Consider the following 10,369-nt stretch of genomic DNA (forward strand, 5'->3'; position numbering starts at 1 on the left):
TTGATATCATTCAAATTGGATAATTTTCCATCTGAAGGAGGTAAAGATTTCCATGCCAAAATACCTCTGGCCAAAATCTGATTAAGTGCTTCTTTAGACAACTTTGCCTGGGCTACATTAGATTCGTATTTTCCATCTTTTTTTAATGCCTCAGATCCCACTGTCCTGAGCTCTGTATCATTAGAGGTTTTGTTTTGCACTGACTGTAGTCTAGCCAACTAATCATACTCTGCCAACCACAGGAGGAACTCACCTCCAGAAAGGCAAGACTTTGCAACCATTCTCCAATCATATGGTGTCATCCATCTCTTAGCCTAGGCATCTAGCAGGGTGAGGGTATAGGGGAAGGTAGATCCATAATCATGACAAGTTTTCTTAAGATCTTTTAGTAGCTTATATGGGACAGGTTCCCATTTCCCTTTTCCTCACCTTCCCTTTTTGTTTTAGTAAAACTACTGGAAAGGTCATAGAGAATTTGAAGTCCCCATGTTGTTCTGCTTCTCTTCTAGCCTGGGTGAGGCCCTGCTGAGAGGGCTTTCTCCAACGAGCATGCTACGAATATTGTGCATGCTTCTGTTTCAACAGCTCCTTTGTTTCAGAGAAGTCTTCATCTTCCTCAGCCTCAGGCTTTGGAAGGCTCTGGGAGGCACTTTGGAAGTATTCTGGGAGGCTTTGGTTGCAAAGTGGGAAACTCCTGGGCCCTGGGAGGCAAGTGGAGGTGGTGATAATCACCTTAAATTAGACAGATGTTGTGGGGAGGGAGGTGGGAGGGGGGGTCGATGTTTGGGAAAGCATGTAAGAATTAAAGATTTTTAAATTTAAAAAATAAAAAAAATTTAAAAATTTAAAAAAATTTAAAAAAATTAAAAAAAAATAAAAGAAATAAATTAAATAAAAAAAAGAAAGTAACTGATAAATTTTTAAAGGTTTGCATAGAGGAGGAGGGGCCCCACTATGGCATCTGGCCACAGTGTCCTGCAAGTCCTCTCCTTCCTCTATAAAGAACAATATTGCATAGGAACCTGGAATGTTAGGTATATCAGTTCAGTTCAGTTCAGTTCCTCAGTTGTGTCTGACTCTTTGCAACCCCATGAATCACAGCATCTCAGGCTACCCTGTCCATCACCAACTCCCAGAGTTCAATCAGACTTATATCCATCGAGTCAGTGATGCCATCCAGCCATCTCATCCTCTGTCGTCCCCTTCTCCTCCTGCCCCTAATCCTTCCAAGCATCAGAGCCTTTTCCAATGAGTCAAATCTTGGCATGAGGTGGCCAAAGTACTGGAGTCTCATCTTTAGCATCATTCCTTCTGAAGAAATCCCTGGGCTGAGCTTCAGAATGGACTGGTTGGATCTCCTTGCAGTCCAGGGATTCTCAACAGTCTTGCCCAACACAACAGTTCAAAAGCATCAATTTTTCGGTGCTCAGCGTTCTTCACAGTCCAACCCTCACATCCATACATGACTACTGGAAAAACCATAGCCTTGACTAGACGGACCTTAGTCGGCAAAGTAATGTCTCTGCTTTTGAATATGCTATCTAGGTTGATTATAACTTTTCTTCCAAGGAGTAAGCGTCTTTTAATTTCACGGCTGCAGTTACCTTCTGCAGTGATTTTGGAACCCCCCCAAAAAAAAAGTCTGACACTGTTTCCACTGTTTCCCCATCTATTTCCCTCAAAGTGTTAGAACTGGAGGCCATGATCTTCATTTTCTGAATGATGAGCTTTAAGGCAACTATTTCACTCTCCACTTTCACTTTCATCAAGAGGCTTGTTAGGATTTTCTATTTCTTCCTGGTTCAGTTTTGGAAAATTGTACTTTTCTAAGAATTTGTCCATTTCTTCCACGTTGTCCATTTTATTGGCATACAACTGCTGATAGTAGTCTCTTATGATCCTTTGTATTTCTGTGTTGTCTGTTGTGATCGCTCCATTTTCATTTCTAATTTTATTGATTTGATTTTTCTCTCTTTGCTTCTTGATGAGTCTGGCTAATGGTTTGTCAATTTCATTTATCCTTTCAAAGAACCAGCTTTTGGCTTTGTTGATTTTTGCTATGGTCTCTTGTTTCTTTTGCACTTATTTCTGCCCTAATTTTTAAGATTTCTTTCCTTCTACTAACTCTGGGGTTCTCCAATTCTTCCTTTTCTAGTTGCTTTAGTTGTAGAGTTAGGTTATTTATTTGACTTTTTTCTTGTTTCTTGAGGTATGCCTGTATTGCTATGAACTTTCCTCTTACCCATCGCAAGCACGGAAATTGAAACTGTAATCAGAAATCTTCTAGCAAACAAAAGCCCAGGTCCAGACGGCTTCACAGCTGAATTCTACAAAAAATTTTGAGAAGAGCTAACACCTATCCTACTCAAACTCTTCCAGAAAATTGCAGAGGAAGGTAAACTTCCAAACTCATTCTATGAGGCCACCATCACCCTAATACCAAAACCTGACAAAGATGTCACAAAAAAAGAAAACTACAGGCCAATATCACTGATGAACATAGATGCAAAAATCCTCAACAAAATTCTAGCAATCGGAATCCAACAACACATTAAAAAGATCATACACCATGATCAAGCGGGCTTTATGCCAGGGATGCAAGGATTCTTCAATATCCTCAAATCAAACAACGTAATTCACCACACTAACAAATTGAAAAATAAAAACCATATGATTATCTCAATAGATGCAGAGAAGGCCTTGACAAAATTCAACATCCATTTATGATAAAAGCTCTCCAGAAAGCAGGAACAGAAGGAACATACCTCAACATAATAAAAGCTATATATGACAAACCCACAGCAAACATTATCCTCAATGGTGAAAAATTGAAAGCATTTCCCCTAAAGTCAGGAATAAGACAAGGGTGTCCACTTTCACCACTACTATTCAACATAGTTCTGGAAGTTTTGGCCACAGCAATCATAGCAGAAAAAGAAATAAAAGGAATCCAAATTGGAAAAGAAGAAGTAAAACTCTGACTGTTTACAGATGACATGATCATCTACATGGAAAACCCTAAAGACTCCATGAGAAAATTACTAAAGCTAATCAATGAATATAGTAAAGTTGCAGGATGCAAAATCAAAACACAGAAATCCCTTGCATTCCTAGACACTAATAATGAGAAAGTAGAAAAAGAAATTAAGGAAACAATTCCATTCACTGTTGCAACAAAAAGAATAAAATACTTAGGAATATATCTACCTAAAGAAACTAAAGACCTATATATAGAAAACTAGAAAACACTGATGAAAGAAATCAAAGAGGACACTAATAGATGGAGAAATATACCATGTTCATGGATTGGAAGAATCAATATAGTGAAAATGAGTATACTACCCAAAGCAATTTACAAATTCAATGCAATCCCTATCAAGCTACCAGCAATACTTTTCACAGAACTAGAACAAATAATTTCAAGATTTGTATGGAAATACAAAAAACCTATAATAGCCAAAGCAATACTGAGAAAGAAGAATGGAACTGGAGGAATCAACTTGCCTGACTTCAGGCTCTACTACAAAGCCACAGTCATCAAGACAGTATGGTACTGGCACAAAGACAGACATATAGATCAATGGAACAAAACAGAAAGCCCAGAGATAAATCCACACACCTATGGACACCTTATTTTAGACAAAGGAGGCAAGAATATACAATGGAGTACAGTATCTTTAACAAGTGGTGCTGGGAAAACTGGTCAACCACTTGTAAAAGAATGAAACTAGATCACTTTCTAACACCACACACAAAAATAAACTCAAAATGGATTAAAGATCTAAATTTAAGATCAGAAACTATAAAACTCCTAGAGGAGAACATAGGCAAAACACTCTCCGACATAAATCACAGCAGGATCCTCTATGATCCACCTCCCAGAATTCTGGAAATAAATGTAAAAATAAACAAATGGGATCTAATTAAAATTAAAAGCTTCTGCACAACAAAGGAAAATATAAGCAAGGTGAAAAGACAGCCTTCCGAATGGGAGAAAATAAAAGCAAATGAAGCAACTGACAAACAACTAATCTCAAAAATATACAAGCAACTTATGCAGCTCAATTCCAGAAAAATAAACGAGCCAATCAAAAAATGGGCCAAAGAATTAAATAGACATTTCTCCAAAGAAGACATATGGATGGCTAACAAACACATGAAAAGATGCTCAACATCACTCGTTATTAGAGAAATGCAAATCAAAACCACAATGAGGTACCACTTCACACCAGTCAGAATGGCTGCAATCCAAAAATCTGCAAGCAATAAATGCTGGAGAGGGTGTGGAGAAAAGGGAACCCTCCTACACTGTGGGTGGGAATGCAAACTAGTACAGCCACTATGGAGAACAGTGTGGAGATTCCTTAAAAAATTGCAAATAGAACTACTGTATGACCCAGCAATGCCACTGCTGGGCATACACACCGAGGAAACCAGAATTGAAAGAGACACATGTACCCCAATGTTCATCGCAGCACTGTTTATAATAGCCAGGACATGGAAACAACCTAGATGTCCATCAGCAGATGAATGGATAGGAAAGCTGTGGTATATATACACAATGGAGTATTACTCAGCCATTAAAAAGAATTCATTTGAATCAGTTCTGATGAGATGGATGAAACTGGAGCCGATTATACAGAGTGAAGTAAGCCAAAAAGAAAAACACCAATACAGTATACTAACACATATATATGGAATTTAGAAAGATGGCAATGACGACCCTGTATACAGACAGGAAAAAAGACACAGATGTGTATAACAGACTTTTGGACTCAGAGGGAGAGGGAGAGGGGGGGATGATTTGGGAGAATGGCATTCTAACATGTATACTATCATGTAAGAATTGAATCTCCAGTCTATGTCTGACGCAGGATACTGCATGCTTGGGGCTGGTGCATGGGGATGACCCACAGAGATGTTATGGGGAGGGAGGTGGGAGGGGTTTTCATGTTTGGGAACGCATGTAAGAATTAAAGATTTTTAAATTGAATAAATAAAGAAAGAAAGAAAAGAAAAGAAACTGAAAAAAAGACTATAGAAAAAAAAAAAAAGAGGCTTGTTAGTTCCTCTTCATTTTCTGCCATAAGGGTGCTGTCATCTGCATATCTGAGTCTACTTAAGTATCAATAAAATTGTCAGATCTGTTGTGTTATTTAAAGTTTGTGCTTCTTTTAATACTTCATTTTAAAATTGGAAGATAGTTATTTTCCAAAGTTTTCTGGCTTCTGTTTTACAGAAGCATAGTTCAGGCTACAGTATACAGATGTCTGTATTGTTCAGTTAATCATTTTTTATTATTTTTTCATTGTTCCATGCCCTTGTTAAGTGTTTCCTGCATGGTCTTCATTTATTTTCTGAGATGATTAATTATCTTTACTATTGTTACTCACAATTATTTTTAAGTGACACTTCCTATTTCCTCTTTAATTACGTCTTGTGTGTTTTTACCTTGTTTCTTTGCCTGTAGCATACTTTACTGTCTTCACATTTATTTATCTTACTGTGTTGATGGCCTTTTCTTCCCAGGTGCAGTGTTGTAGTTCTTACTTCTGGTCTGCACCCTGAGTAGATAAGTTTGGTCCAGTGGTTTTGTTTCCTTGGAGGTGGAGGGACTGGCAACTATATTCTTGTGGCCAAGATGAGGCTTCTCTCTCTCAAGGCAGGACCATGTCAGTGATGTCTTTTGCAGGTATGTTCAGGTTTAGTCTGACATTAGGCAGCACATCTGTGGATGATTTGGCTTGTGTTTCTGTCTTGCTTTTTGCATGGTATGAGGCATCAGCTCTGGATAATACAGGCTTTTGGGTGGAATTGATTCTTAGTTTCAGATGGAAGCCTTCACAGTGACTGTCACCAATTAATATTCACTGCAGCTAGGAATTCTATGGTGGTCTGTCATCCTTGATACTGTGGTGAAATCCTAGATGATCAGGTCCAACTTCTGGTCAGAGAACCAAGACCACATAGTACGACATTAGACAGAGGAATAAAAGAAACACAGAATAATGGTAAGAAACCAAAACCAAAAAACAAGTGAAATAACACAAGCAATAATGACGATAGGAAAAAACACAGAATCCGCAATAGAACTAAGCAAATAACTTCCAAATAACTCTGGTGGCACGAGAGCAGAGTGCCGCCAAGAGAATAAAGAAAACTAATCTAACAAAAATGACAAGAGCTTTCCCACAGAACAACAGAAAACCACAGTTAATATAGAAACATTTACCTATTAAAACAAAAATGACAAGAAACAACATCAATAAAAGGCACAGGTAGCAGGAAAACAAGTACACAATATAAACATACAAAAAATAAATGTATGATTTAAACAATCTTAGAACACCAAATAAGCAATAATAATAACAAGAAAGCCTACAACTGAGAAAAGAGTGGACCGACTACACAGCATAACAAAACATCATAAATGGAATGAATGTTACCTAAGGTCCCTGCTGTCAGTGTTCTGGTGGTCCCAACATGAGCCACAGCACAGCTCCACATCTCTAGAAAGCTCTCTCAAATGTGGGGAGAACTGAATTCTGGATCTGCAGTAGGGACAGGTCAGACTCTAATCTGGGATAACTCCTGTTTGTTCCTAGAGCTGCCAGAGCCTGGACATTTTCATTCGTTGGAAATCTATTGTCCTTTTTTGTATACCATAGACAAAATGTCTGCATAGTTGATTGTGTGGATTTAATCTTCACCTTGCTCAGCTGGTGGGAAAGTTTTCAATCCTTTTCCTTAGTTTCCCTGACCCTGGTCTCAGATGTAGTTGTATGAAAATCTCTCCATATGATCATGATAGGAGCCTACCCCAAGACTCCTGTGGAACACTTGGGCCTGCCTTGTTGAGACAAGAGAAAGTGGTACAGCTGCTTGCACTGTAGAAGCCCTGGTGGTGTCAGATTTGAAGAAGAGCCACCAGCCAGAGGCATAAAATTTATGGCCTTAACGGAATCGTTTTCTAGCCTGTGGTGGAAGAAGCATGAGTGGTAGTCTGGATAGTATTTCTTTATTGCCTGACAATAGATCCTAGTATGTGGGAAGAGGGGGGATTCAATGGTGTCACCACCTCCTCTGTGTGACTGAGCCCTAAGGTCCTGCTTCTTTGTCAGTTTGAGTGAAAGGCATTCCTTTCTACACACTTTGTTGTCCCAGATCCATCACTCCATCTCCACATAGTTATAAGCAGTTCCCTCCCATGTTGGCTTTCTAACACCATGTTTTATCTTCCAAACCGTATGCACACTGATTGACTGGCATTTCAGTTTGGTGAATGTTGGGCCACACCACACATTCTCTGTTTGACTCTCACTCTATACAAACTATATTTCATCAGCTTATTCACCTTGCTTCTTTTCAGTTGAAAGTAATTTAAGGTTTACTGAGAAGACTTGCCTGAATCCTCAAGCTATCCCATGCTTCTGGATCTCCCACCGCAAGACACAGGTTTGGTCCTATTCCTCTCATCCTCCTTCTACCATCTTCCCTCAGTTTTTTCCAGTTATGTCTAGATTCCACGAAGTCCTCTCTGTTGAGCAAGGTCTTCTGCTAATATTCATCTGATGCTCTGGGGAAACAATTGCTTTTATAGAAGTAGTATTCGTGATGCCTCCATGGAGAGAGTTGCACTCAACATCCTCTTACTTTTTGCAGCTTGGAATTTTTATTTTCAGTCTAGGCAAGCTCTGTAATTCCTTTTGGCATGCCAGTAAAACAACAAACGTCAGTTGGCATGAATTAAGCTTTTTTATTGGAGATTATATACATACACACATAACTGGTGCTTCTTTGACTTTGAACATGCAGACAAGCACTTTTTTTTTTTCCCAAAATTTCTGCTAATGAGGTTCTTTTCCAGATCAGAGAGGATACAGGAATTGGGCTCAAAAGTTCCTGATAATATCTGGCTATTTGACAAACTGTCTGCTTATTTTCCCAGAGCAGATTCCTTATTTCTGCTATGGAAACTTAACTGTTTTATGTGGGTGTCAAAGGTCAGAGACTCCCATGGGCATAATTTAATTATTGTATAAGAAGATGGCAAGTTCCCAGGAATGTAATAGTTGGTAGATGATAGTTTGATAAAGAGAGAGAAAATAAATAATACAAAAAAAAAAAAGAAGAAGAAGAATGTGTATTTAGCCATTTAACCTTAATAGGTAACCCTTAATTGGGGTTTGGATCATAGAAAAAGCAAGGGGATTCCATAAAGTAATCTACATCTGCTTTATTGTCTCTGCTAACAGCTTAGAATGTGTGTAAAAGTAAGGTCATTCGGTCGTATCTGACTATTTGTGACCACATGGACTGTACTCTACTGTTTCTCTCTCCAGGGGATCTTCCATACACAGGGAATCTGGGTCTCCCACATTGCAGGAAGATGCTTTATCATCTTAGCCACCAAGGAAGGCCTTAGACTTTGTGGACCACAATAATTTGTGGAAAATTCTTAAAGAGATTAGAATACCAGGCTCCTGTACCTGTTTCCTGGGAAATGTGCATATAGGTCAAGACACAACAACTGGAATTGGACAAGGAACAATGAGCTGGTTCAAAATTGGGAAGGAAATACACCAAGGTTATATACTGTCACCCAGCTTATTTGACTTCTGTGAAGAAAACATCATGGAAAGTAACTTGCTGAAAGAATCTGAAGCTGGAAAATAAATTACTGTGTGAGAGATATGAATAGCCTTAATTATAAGGTGACACCACACAAATAGCTGAAAAACACTAGAAACTAAAGAGCCTTCTTATGAAGGTGAAAGGGGAGAGTGGAAAAGCTGGATTAAAATTCAATATAAAAACAAATAAACACAAAAATAAGACCATGGAGTTTGGTCCCAACATTTTAACACATATCAATGGGATACAATTGAATAAGTGACAGGTTTTGCTTTCTTGAATTCCGATACCACTGCTGGAAGTGACTGCAGCCATGAAACCCTTGGATGAGAAGCTATGAACAATATAGACACCATATTAAAAATCAAAGAGATTACTGAAACAGATCCGAACAGTCAAAGTTGATTTTCAGGTGTAACGTATGGAGGAGAGAGCAGGACGACAAGAACTGAGCATAAAAATACCAATGCTTTGCAACAGAGGGGCTGGAGAAGATGTGTAAGTGTTTTGTGTTGATTAAGAAGTTCAAACTAGCAAAGCATGAGGGAAATCAACTCTGACTATTCCTGGAAGGACTGATGCTGAAAATAAAGAGTCAATATATTGGCCACCTGAGACCAAGGGTGAAACCACTGGAAAGAAACTGATGCTGGGAAAGATTGAGGGCAGGAGGAGAAGGGAATGTAAGAGTTTGAGATGGCTGCCAAACATCACTGCCTCAAAGGTCATGGATTTGAGAAAACTGTGAGAAATTTGAAGGGCAGGGAAGCCTGGGGTTCAGGCTGTACATGGAATCACAAAGAGTCACACAATACTGAGTCACTGAACAACATTAAAAAAAAATGGTATTCGTAGTGCTTGGGAGATTTTTCAGATAATATGTTAACTCTGTCATTGTACCTGGGACGATAAGTGAGATTGAGCACAATTAGAAAGAACACAGCTCTTGTCAGTTTCCTTCTTTTTCTCCCTCGAAATGTACTTCTCACAATGTCTTTTGAGAGCTTTCCAGAGAAGAATTCCTGGGGAGTCATGTGGTATCCTGAAATGGAAACCTTAGCCCACATGCCCCTTGGATTAACAACCTTAGTCTTAGACAGAAGCAGGCACTGTCTCTAAGTGTCTGCTAGAGCTGCCCATCTTCTGATGTGTTAATAGGCATGATCTCAGAAATGGGGGGAGATGTAAGCAAACTTACAGCTTTTCAGTCAAACTCTGTAATCCAGTGAGCAGCATCTTTGACTTGTGCATCCTAGTTGCCCTTAGGAATGCTTACAAGGGGGTTACACTTTTTGAGCATTGAAGCTGGTAGGCAACTGGATCCATTTTTATTTTTCCACTTGCCTTCTCTGTGAATAGACCATTCCTATTCTCTTAATATCACAGTTTTCATCTTCAAATGAAGGTTGAGGATTATGAAAGTGAGTGAATGCATGTGAAAACGCCATAAAACTAATGACCGGGAGTACTCAGTTTTCCTCTTTGAATCAGATCTCAAGACTTTTGGCTTTATAGATTGGCACTATCAATGCATCTCAAAATTCATTAAATTTTTATTTGATGGTTTTCACACAGAGTTGAAACCCTGTATAATCAGTATCTTAGCAGTGTGACATGGCTTGGACATTTCAGGTATTAGGTAAGAAGAATGTGAGCCATGTTGTATGTTATTCCTTCTATTTTAACAGTCTCTCTGATATACTTGGGAAGAGGGAAAGCAACTTCCACCATGTGG

This window comes from Capra hircus, unplaced genomic scaffold (genome assembly GCF_001704415.2).
Source record: "Capra hircus breed San Clemente unplaced genomic scaffold, ASM170441v1, whole genome shotgun sequence".
In the NCBI taxonomy this organism is placed as follows: Eukaryota; Metazoa; Chordata; class Mammalia; order Artiodactyla; family Bovidae; genus Capra; species Capra hircus.